Consider the following 12077-nt stretch of genomic DNA (forward strand, 5'->3'; position numbering starts at 1 on the left):
TGTGTGCATGTATGTGTGCAGTCTATGATTTTTTTCCTTTGGTTTTTCAAGGTAGGGTCCCACTCTAGCTCAGGCGGACCTGGAATTCACTATGTAGTCTCAGGGTGGCCTCGGACTCATGGTGATCCTTCTGTTTCAAGCCCCCTGAGTTCTAGGATTAAAGGTGTGCACCACCATGCCCAGCTCAGTATATGGTGTTTTAATTTTAAAAGCTTAATGTATAAGTGTTTATAATCAGACTAACATACAATAAGAGTTTGTTTGGATTAGGGGTATAGGTCAGTGGTAGAGTGGTTACCTAGCATGTACAATACCTCAGATTCCATCCCCAACACTACATGAAAATTTTAAATTCAAATGAAATTGTTTTTAAGTTTTCTTTTTTAAGAAGAGGCACGTAACACGCACTTTTTTTTGTTTTATTTTTATTTATTTATTTGAGAGAGACAGACACAGAGAGAAAGAGGCAAAGAGAGAGAGAGAATGGGCACATCAGGACCTCCAGCCACTGCAAACAAACTCCAGATGCATGCACCCCCTTGTGCATCTGGCTAATGTGGGCCCTGGGGAACCAAGCCTCGAACCAGGGTCCTTAGGCTTCACAGGCAAGCGCTTAACTGCTAAGCCATCTTTCCAGCCGTAAAATATTTTTTTTAAAGTAGCTTTTTGGGTTTGGGGATTTAGCTCAATGGATGAGCGCTTGTCTAGCAAGCACAAGGCCCTGGATTCAGCCCTCAGCACCAAAAGGGAAAAAAAAAGTAGCTTTTTGTTCTAAAATTGCCTCGAAGGATTGCCAAATTTGCTAACCAGGGTTCATGTAAGTTCTTTTAAATTATGTGATGACTAGAGAGCAGGGGTCCTCAAGCAGGGATGACTTCGTCCCCAATCAGAAGACATTTGGCAGTGTTTGGAAGCATTTGTGATTGTCACAGTAGGGTGGGCTGCTGCTAGCGTCTAGTGGCTAGAGGTCAGGGACGCTGCTGGACATCCCACAGTCTGCAGCACAGCCCTCACAATCTGACCCCAAATACCAGAACCCCTGCTATGGAGTAATTGCAGATACACTGGACATCAACACAAAAGACCGATTGGAACCCTGCCTGACACAAATACCTCAGAACCCTGGGCAAGTTATGTGACCTTTCTGGCATCTTCTCTGTCTGTCTTCTTGTCCGCACAGTGGGTCCCTCCGTGACTCACCTCACAAGGCTGCTGCAGATCTATCTGCAAGACTGAGTATAGAGGGGGCTGGAAAGATAGCCAGTGGTAGAGATGTAGGAGGCCCTAGGTTTGACCCCCAGCAGGGCAAAAATACATCATAGAGGTAAAGGCACTTTGCATATAGACTAGCGGTGTATAGTGCCTGGTCAGGTCTGAGGACAGAAGCAGTGTGATAAGGCCTTGTAATTTTTGTGATGTCTAAGGGACCAAAACATTAGTTCCCAAAGCAGAAACGCAATTTCAGAATCACCTGGAAGTTTGTTAAGGCGGACCCAAAGAGTTTTGAAGTCAGTGTTACGGGGTAAGGCCCCACAATTTGGATGGCTAACAAGTTCCCAGGTGACCCTCATTCAGCAGGTCTTAGGAGTAAGTCAATGGGCTCTTGCTCCTATCAACAGGGGGCAGCAGAGAGCAGCAGATATAAACTAAGTCACCAAGGTCCATCAAAACCCCTCAATTTCAACCTAACAAATAGCGGGAAAGAGGACTGAATTCATTAGTTTAGATCTATATTGTCCCATTGACCCTGGCAGCAAATCATTTAACTTCCTCCAAGTCACTTTCTGTAAAACGGAGAAAGGAACCTAAAAGACAGTGAGATGGTTTTGATTAATGCTTGCTGAGAATTAGAACTTTCAAAGAAAATTAAATGTGTAAGTACCAAACTATTCTGGGAACTTCTTATTCATAGGGGCTTTTATAAGTGTCTGCATTTTAAACAGTTCTGATTCATTCACAAATATTGGCCTCCCTCACTGAATTTTCCATTGTTGACAGTTTGGAGGGCAATGCATTCACACCCAGAATGTAAGGGAACCCTAAACTTTATAAGTGACAGGCAAAGGGCAGATGAGAAGACAGGCATCTAGAGGGTGAAGGTGACTTCCTTCTGGTGAGACCCTGGTGGTGGTGGCGGGGGGGATGATCCTTTCAAGTCAAATAATGTTTGTAAAGCTTCTGGAATTGAAAATTCAGACATTGGCTTCCAGGAATCACCCTTTGCAGACTAACGTTGACCATTTAGCCATCATTTATTGATATATATACATATATATATATGGTTTTTTGAGGTAGGGTCTTACTCTAGCCCAGGCTGACCTGGATAGTCTCAGAGTGACTTTGAATTCACAGGGATCCTCCTACCTGAGCGGGGATTAAAGGCATGTGCCACCACGCCTGGTCCAGCCATCATTTATTAGGCACGAGTATGTCCCAGGCTGGGTCTAGAAGAAGACAAAATGAGGAGTGCAGGCGTTGAGCACCAGGGCTGGACACCATTCTAAGGTGGCTGCTTGGGAGCCAGGGAGTGAGCAAACCGGGAGATCGGTGAAGGCAGAGACAACGGGGAGAACCAAGACCCATCGGTAAGACGAGATAGTCCACCGCCCACCGCAAGTCGTGTCGCCTCTACCACATCTGCCAGAGCCAGGAGAAAGTGGCAACGTGAATACTGCCAGCCTCACAGCAGGCTCCAAGGCGATGGTGACACAGTGATCAACCAAAACCGATCAAAGAAGAAATCCAGAGGCTACACTGAGCTCAATGAATGAGACTGAGGACAAGCCTGCTGTGGCTCCGAGAACGTTGCGCATGAGGGGTAGGAAAGATTGTAAGAGCCGCGGGGTGGGTGGGAATGCTCTGCTGCGTGGTCCCACAGACTGACGGAGTGAGGCCTCCATAACCCCACAGTGAAGAGCATAACCCCACTGAGGAGGGCCGCAAGGATAACGGGAGCTGGGGCAAGGGGATGAAAGATGATAACCTGTTAAAGATAAAATAAAATAAATTTAAAAAAAATAAAAGGAAAAAAAAAAAGAGAGAAAAGACAAAAAGAAAAAAAAAATAAAAGGTTCAGGTTGGAGAGATGGCTTAGCGGTTAAGGCACTTGCCTGCTGAGCCAAAGGACCCAGGTTCGATTCCCCAGGACCCACGTAAGCCAGATGCACAAGGTGGTGCATGTGTCTGGAGTTCGTTTACAGTGACTGAAGGACCTGACACCCTTTCTCTCAAATAAAAGAAAAATGTTTCCTGTAGAAAAAACAAATGATGACAGGAGAGACATGAGCTGCTTCATGGAACCTAGATTAAACTGGCCCAACATGTCACCTCTGTGCATGTGGTCACTACAGTGACGTCACTGCCCTGCCCCATCCTGGCTGGCACCATGAATCCCAGCCTCATCCGCAGGGGCAATTCCTCTTCTTACAACTCAACAGCCATGCAGGTTTTCTTTAAGATTCTAGAAGAAAGCCAGGCATGGTGGTGCACACCTTTAATCCCAGCACTCAGGAGGCAGAGGTAGGAGGATCACCATGAGTTCAAGGCCACACTGGGACCACATAGTGAATTCCAGGTCAGCCTGGGCTAGAGTGAGACCCTACCTTGAAAAAAAAAAAAAAGATTCTAGAAGAAAAGTTTTTTGGAGTCCTTCCATAGCTTCTCTTGTACTTGTGTGCCTTAAAGATATTTTAGTACATAACCAATTTTCATTCAATGTATAACTTCCCCACAAATGCCATGATGTCACTTTACTAATCAAAATGTCTCTCAACTGTACAAAGTAATTGCACGGTTAATTGAACCTGTGAAGGTTTTTAACAACACAAATTAAATATCAAAACTTGAACTGAATAAACCCTTAATTTTAAGGTACTTGTGAAAATAAATTACTCTACAGTGAAGAGAGATGAGTTGTTGATGAGCGTGTGATGGAAGAATTTTGTGGCTGTGGATGTCGTTTTAAATTTTGGCTTGAGGGGCAAGAGAGATGGTTCAATGGTTAAAGACACTTTCTAGTAAAATTTGGCTTGGAATTGAGTACACAAAGGTAGGTAGGGCTTAAATCAAGAAGGAGGAAGAGAAAAAGAAAGGAAAGAAAGACAAATAGGGAAGAAGTAGCATTTTGTAATACATGAAAAGAATTTAAATACAGCCGGGTGTGTTGGTGCCCACCTTTAATCCCAGCATTCAGGAGGCAGAGTTTAGGACATTATGGATTTAAGGCCAGCCTGGAACTACAGGGTGAGTTTCAGGTCAGCCTGGGCTAGACCCTACCTCAAAAATTAAAAAAAAAAAGGCTATAAAATGCAGATTTCGGTGTCCACAAGTAGTTTTATTAGAATCCTCTGTCAGGACTGGAGAGACTGGCTCAGTGTTTAAAGGTGCTTGCAGCCAGGCATGGTGGCGCACGCCTTTAATCCCAGCACTCGGGAGGCAGAGGTAGGAGGATCACCGTGAGTTCGAGGCCACCCTGAGACTACATAGTGAATTCCAGGTCAGCCTGAGCCAGAGTGAGACCCTACCTCGAAAAAACAAAAACAAAAACAAAAACAAAAAAAAGGGTGCTTGCTTGCAAAGCCTGACTTCTTTGCTTTGATTCCTCATTAACTATGTAAAGCCAGATATATGGTGGTACATGTGTCTGAGGTTTGTCCACAGCAGCAGGAGTCCCTGGCATGCATGCATGCGCGCACACACACACACATTCTTTCTCTCTCTCAAATAAGAAATAAATCTAAGAATCTTGTCAGGAGAGATTACAAATAGAGGAATCACAGCAAGTGACAGGAGCTAGGGGCTAGCTCAGTATAGTGCACTTGCTAACAGGCACAAAGCCATAAGTTTCAGCCCTAACACAGAGAAGAAGGAGGGAGAAGAGAAGAAAAAAGAAGAGGAGAAAAGCCTAGAGAAGTAGAAAAATAACCCAAACTGGAATGTGAGTCGTTGACAAAACAAATCAAACTACAGCATCAACTCTAAGATGGAGGCTTGACAACATCATGTTTACGGAAGAAACTAAGGTGTAAAAGAAATAAAATATATGATGTACATAAAGGTTCCAAAAGCATGGTTTGATTCAGGTGTCCCCCATAAACTTAGGTGTTCTGAATGCTAGGTTCACAGCTGATGGAGATTTGGGAATTAATGCCTCCTGAAGGCAGTGTATTGTTGGGGGCGGGCTTATGGGTGTTATAGCCAGTTTCCCCATGCCGGTGTTTGGCACACTCTCCTGTTGCTGTGGTCCACCTTATGTTGGCCAGGGGGTGATGTCCACCCTCCGCTCATGCCATCGCTTTCCCCTGCCATCATGGAGCTTCCCCTCGAGCCTGTAAGCCAAAATAAATATCTTTTTCCCAGAAGCTTCTTTTGTTTGGGTGATTTCTGCCAGCAATGTGAACCAGACTGCAACAGTAAAGTGGTACCAAGGAGTGGGATTGCTGCTAGACACCTGACTGTGTGACTTTGGCCTTTTGGAGCTGATTTTCAAGAGGAATATGGAAGGATTTGAAACCTTGGTTTAAGAGATGCCTTTGCAGTGCTGTAAGTACAGCTTGATGGACTATTCTGGTCAGAGTTGAAAGGCCTGAATGCAGTAAGAACTATGTACTGTGAGGTTTGGCTTATGAGGTGAGAAAGAGCTTTGCTTGGACTGGGCTAGCAGTTTGTGTGGGAAGCTTGCTCTTATGCCCGTGTCCTGAGAGGTTGTGCAGGGTTGCTTTGAGTAGAAATGAACTGGTGTGTACAGAGGGATATGGCACAGAAAGAATCTTTGGGTGAACAACCACTGAGATTGGGCCAGCTGACCTGCCCTGGGGGAACAGGAAGAATGTAGACTCTTTTAAGGGCCCTGAGTGCTCAAGGAGGATCCTGTTCTTCAAAATATGCTTTATTCCCCCTGGATGAACAAATTGGCACCCTACCTGATATCATGGAGTATAAGAAATGCAGGAACAAGAGGGTCATTGAGTTTGCAACACGGTCTTGTACTTTGAAAGTGGCCATGGGCAGTGTGAAACAGGTTTTGTTGGTTGCCTGCATGGAGACCCCATGGGGCCATGAGGATGAACCGTGGCTTGCAGTGGAGACCCAGTGGAGATGCCGGGACCACGAGATGGCTGCCAAGGAGAGCTGTCGGCCCCGATGAAGTTTCCCAGGACTGTGAGTAGCCTAGCTGGAGGGTGGAATTGGAACTCCAGAGACTTGTTGCTGGTTAAGTTATCAGACTTGGAGATTTGTCATTGGCTAGAGTTCTTGGACTTGATGCTACAGAGTTTGATGTTTGCCCTGGTTGTTTTAAATCTTGTATTGGTTGAATGTTTCTTTGCTATGCCTAATGCCATCTTTTGCAGTGTGAATATTTATTCTGTGCCATTATGGGTTTTTTGAGGTTATTTTTTGGTATTGTGGCTCAGTTAAAAGATCTTGGACTGTGGGGATGTATGAACATCATTGGAATTGATAAAAACTATGAGACTTCTAAAGTTGGATGAATGCATTGCATTTTACATCATGCACGGATATCAGTTTATGGGGGCCAGGGGTGAAACATGGTAGTTTGATTCAGGTGTCCCCCATAAACTTAGGTGTTCTGAATGCTATGTTCCCAGCTGATGGATATTTGGGAATTAATGCCTCCTGGAGGGAGTGTATTGTTGGGGGCGGGCTTATGGGTGTTATAGCCAGTTTCCTCATGTCAGTGTTTGGCACACACTCCTGTTGATATTGTCCACCTTATGTTGGCCAGGGGGTGATGACCACTCTCTGCTCATGCCATCGCTTTCCCCTACCATCATGCAGCTTCCCCTCGAACCTGTAAGCCAAAATAAATATCTTTTCCCCAGAAGCTGCTCTTGGTTGGGTGATTTCTACCAGCAATGTGAACCAGACTGCAACTCATGGGAAACTTAACAGTCGGGGAAACATATGCAAACCCAGAGAGTAAGCCTGTAGAGAAGAGGACAATGGGGCTGGAGTGATGGCTCAGAGGTCAAGGTGCTTGCATGCACAGCCTAATCACCGAGGTCCAATTCCGCAGTGCTCACGTAAAGCCAGATGTACAAAGAGGAGCATCCATCTGGAGTTCATGAGCAGTAGCTAGAGGCCTCGGCACACCCATTCTGACTCTTTTCTCTCTCTGCTTATAAATAAAATATTTTTAAAGTATTGTTTTATTTTTATTTAACTACTTGAGAGAGAAAGAGAGAGAGAATAGGCACCCCTGGTCCTCTAGCCTTGGCTAAACAAATTCCACATGCATGCACCATCTTGTGCATCTGGCTTACATAGGTTCTGGGGAATTGAACCTATATCCTTAGGCTTCTCAAGCAAGAGCTTTAACTGCTAAGCCATCTCTCCAGGCTTTTTTTTTTTTTTTTTTTTTTTTTTTTTTTGGTTTTCTGGGCAGGGTCCCACTCTAGCTCAGGCTGACCTGGGATTCACTATGTAGTCTCAGGGTTGCCTTGAACTCACAGTGATCCTCCTACCTCTGCCTCCCGAATACTGGCATTAAAGGCATGCGCCACCACGCCCAGCTTGCTCTTTTATTTTTTTAATATTTTATTTAGGAGTGGAGAGATGGTTTAGTGGTTAGGGAGCTTGCCTGTGAAGCCTAACCCATGTTCAATCTCTCTCCAGATTCCATGTAAGCCTGATGCAAAAGGTGAGGCAAGCACAAGGTCACACATGCCCACTAGGTGGCACAAGCAACTGGAGTTCAATTGCAGTGGCTAAGACCCTGGCACACTTTCAAAAAAAGGAAGGAAGGAAGGAAAGGAGGGAAGGAAGGAAGAGAAGAAAGGGAAGGGTGGGTGGGAAGGAAGGGTGGGTGGGAAGGAAGGGTGGGAAGGAAGGAAGGGTGGGTGGGAAGGAAGGAAGGAAGGAAGGAAGAAAGGGAAGGAAGGAAAGGAAGGAAGGAAGGGAAGGAAGGGAAGGAAGGGAAGGAAGGGAAGGGAGGGTAGGAAGGAAGGGAGGGTAGGAAGGAAGGGAGGGTAGGAAGGAAGGGAGGGTAGGAAGGAAGGGAGGGTGGGAAGGAAGGAAGGGAGGGTAGGAAGGAAGGGAGGGTAGGAAGGAAGGGAGGGTAGGAAGGAAGGGAGGGTAGGAAGGAAGGGAGGGTAGGAAGGAAGGGAGGGTAGGAAGGAAGGAAGGGAAGGAAGGAAGGAAGGGAAGGAAGGAAGGGAAGGAAGGGAAGGAAGGAAGGGAAGGAAGGAAGGGAAGGAAGGAAGGGAAGGAAGGAAGGGAAGGAAGGAAGGGAAGGAAGGAAGGGAAGGGAAGGAAGGGAAGGGAAGGGAAGGAAGGGAAGGGAAGGGAAGGAAGGGAAGGGAAGGGAAGGGAAGGGAAGGGAAGGGAAGGGAAGGGAAGGGAAGGGAAGGGAAGGAAGGGAAGGGAAGGAAGGAAGGGAAGGGAAGGAAGGGAAGGGAAGGGAAGGAAGGGAAGGGAAGGAAGGAAGGGAAGGAAGGAAGGGAAGGAAGGAAGGGAAGGAAGGAAGGGAAGGAAGGAAGGGAAGGAAGGAAGGGAAGGAAGGAAGGGAAGGAAGGAAGGGAAGGAAGGAAGGAAGGAAGGGAAGGAAGGAAGGAAGGGAAGGAAGGAAGGAAGGAAGGAAAGGAAGGAAGAAAGAGAAGGAAGGAAGGAAGGAAAGGAAGGAAGAAAGAGAAGGAGGGAAGGAAGGGAAGGAGGGAAGGAAGGGAAGGAAGGGTAGGAAGGAAGGCAAGGGTAGGAAGGGAAGGGAAGGGAAGGAAAGGAAGGGAAGGGAAGGGAGGGAAGGGAAGGGAAGGAAGGGAAGGGAAGGGAAGGAAGGGAAGGGAAGGAAGGGAAGGGAAGGAAGGGAAGGGAAGGAAAGGAAAGGAAAGGAAGGAAGAGTAGGAAAGGAAGGATAGGAAGGAAGGATAGGAAGGTAGGGTAGGAAAGGAAGGGTAGGAAAGGAAGGATAGGAAGGAAGGGTAGGAAAGGAAGGGTAGGAAAGGAATGAAGGAAGGAAGGGTAGGGAAGGAAGGGAAGGAAGGAAGGGTAGGGAAGGAAGGGAAGGAAGGAAGGGTAGGAAGGAAGGGAAGGAAGGAAGGGTAGGAAGGGAAGGAAGGGTAGGAAGGAAGGGTAGGAAGGAAGGGAAGGAAGGAAGGGTAGGAAGGAAGGGTAGGAAGGAAGGGAAGGAAGGAAGGGTAGGAAGGAAGGAAGGAAGGAAGGGTAGGAAGGAAGGGAAGGAAGGGTAGGAAGGAAGGAAGGGAAGGAAGGGTAGGAAGGAAGGAAGGGTAGGAAGGAAGGAAGGGAAGGAAGGGTAGGAAGGAAGGAAGGAAGGAAGGAAGGAAGGTAGGGAAGGAAGGAAGGAAGGGTAGGAAGGGTAGGAAGGAAGGAAGGAAGGGTAGGAAGGGTAGGAAGGAAGGAAGGAAGGGTAGGAAGGAAGGGTAGGAAGGAAGGAAGGAAGGGTAGGAAGGAAGGAAGGAAGGGTAGGAAGGAAGGAAGGAAGGGAAGGAAGGAAGGAAGACAATGAATTGATATTTAGACAAAATGTGAAATATTGAAAACAATATCATAAATTGTTAATGCATATATACAAAGGTCAAGAAAAGAAATATGTGGATAGCCAGGCCAAATGAGCCAATGACGGTAATAGTGGTATGTCTGCTATGGGGGAAAACAACTGCTTTCTAATCGAACTGGAGAGCCACTCCACAGGAGGGAATACTTGCCTGGTACTGAAAACCTGTGATGGGGGTGGGGGCAGTCATGAGCCTTAAGGGTGTAACGTCTGCTGGTATCTGGCTAGATGCATGTATTATGCTCACCAACCTGCCTGGTAAGCACTTTTCTTAATGTTCTACCCATATATCAATACTACTCTCACGTTTGGTTAGAGAAGCTTCTCTTTCTAGATGGTGGGGACCTTGGGATGCCTCAAAAGGCACCATGGTGCTGAAAAGAAGTGACAGAAGGTGTTCAGCACTGCAACATCTCTATCACACCTTCCAAGGCTCAGGGCCCATCGCTGAAGAGGTGGCAGAAAGAATGTAAGAGCCAAAGGAAGGGTAGGACTGCTTACAATGCAATCTTCCAGATACAAAGTGGCCTGGGTATCCATGACCTCAGAGTGCCTGACACTCCCTACATGAGATCCTCATCATAGGAAGAAAGATGATGACGACAAGATAAAAGAAAGACTAATTGAGAGGGGAAGGGGATATGATAGAGAGCGGAGTTGCAAAGTGGAAGGTGAGAGGGGAAGGAATTATCATGGTCCGTTGTGTATAATTATGGAAGTTGTCAATGAAAAAAAATTGTAGCCAGGCATGGTGGCACATGCCTTTAATCCCAGCATTTGGGAGGCAGAGGTAGGAAAATCACCATGAGTTTGAGACCACCCTGAGACTACATAGTGAATTTCATGTCAGCCTGGGCTAGAGTGAGACCCTGCCTCAAAAGAGGGAGAGGGAGAGAGAGAGAACTATGCACAGGATGGTACTGTAGCCTCACAACAAATACCCCGATGTGACCATATAGAACCACTGCTTCCTGATGCTCTCGGATGCTGGCGGCTGAAGATGGAGGCAGGGCACAGTGTCTTGGGCCGCAGCTAGGAGGAGTCAGAGAGCAGGGTTAACCATTTGCAAACTTCTTCATGCGTGTGTTGAGCTGGACTGGGTTGGCTCATACTTATGAGTGTACAGGGGAATTGAAGCAGGACCCTTGGGCTTTGCAGGCAAGTGCCTCAACTGCTAAGCCATCCCTCCACCCTTTGAATCATATATAACAGAGTTCAACTGGGGGACAAACTGTTTCACAGGCCAGGTATCCAGGGAAGTCAATGGTATCTACTATAACCCCTTGACTTCACAGAGGGCAGCTTTCTTCATGAGGGCCTTGTGCAGGCTTGGTGCCAGAACCCCTCCAACTTGCATCACTTTACAGATTTCTATTCACCAGGGTTCGATGTCAGTGGAGCCCCTTGTCAAGCGTTTTTGGGGAGGTCAGAGAAGCTGGGTTGGAGACCAGGTGTTATGAATCAAATCACTTTATATTAGTCTACCCACTAATTGGGGTGGCTGTAGCTTTAAGGGTGGGAGAAAAGAGAGGGGAGAGGGAACCAGCCTCCAGGTGTTTAACGCTGCAGACAGTAAGCTTTAGCTGGGTTACGCGTGCCTACTTGTTAGCTGAGATATTTGTGACTGGCCCGGATGCCAATGGTAGAGTTCCTGCCAGGGTCTTTCGACATATGCCAGGGCAGAGAAGGGAGTGAGAGGGGGGTGAGAGAGAGAGAAGGAAATGGGAGAGAGAGAGAGAGAGAAGCTGCACATATGAGTGAGGGAAGTGGGGGTAGACAGAGGCCTGCAAGCTGGAGGAGCAGGAAAGATAAAGGGAATATACACATCCGTGGTGAAGGGGCGGTTAGACTGAGCCAGAGCCAGGGGCTTGTGGCAGCAGCGTCTTTACTCCCCTGGGAGCATTGGGGCAGGCGGGGGGGGGGGGGGATGGGGGAGGGGGGTGAGCTGACAGGGGGAGGGAAATGCAAGCTCAAGGAGCCAGGTTGTCTCCTCTGAAGAAATACGTTTAAAAGGGGAAGGGAGCTCTGCGATTGACACCCCTGAAGGTGGCTGACTGGGGGGGTGAGTCCTGTAGCCCCCTCTCCTGTCTTGACTCAGGATCCAGGCCTGTGCAAATATTTGTGTGGTGGTGTCTCCGGCGCTGGCAGTGCTTTGGATTCTACTTGTCAAGTGTAGTCATGGTATTGGGGACACGCTGAAATTGTGGCCTCTCCTATAGTCTGGGGAACAGAACCCTGCTTTATGTACCACGATCTGGCCTTAGCCCAGGGCCAGGCACATGAATGCTTGCTGCCTGAGCCTTGGGAAGGAGTGAATCACAATCCATTCAAAGTGATCCTTAGCATGCTATCACTGTGAGGAGAAAGCGCAGTATAGTGAAGAGAGCCTTCAGGACCCTAGCTGTGGAGAAAAACATAGCCTGGCTGTGGGACGGGGTTCCGGGGTTCCCTAAGCCAAGGAGACAATGCGGATGTTCAGAAGCCCAACCTCGGAGCAAACAAAGGTTCTGAAAGTCACATTGCCCAAGGCAAGTGAGGGGAGCCAAAG

The sequence above is a fragment of the Jaculus jaculus genome, chromosome 16 (genome assembly GCF_020740685.1).
Source record: "Jaculus jaculus isolate mJacJac1 chromosome 16, mJacJac1.mat.Y.cur, whole genome shotgun sequence".
Taxonomy (NCBI): Eukaryota; Metazoa; Chordata; class Mammalia; order Rodentia; family Dipodidae; genus Jaculus; species Jaculus jaculus.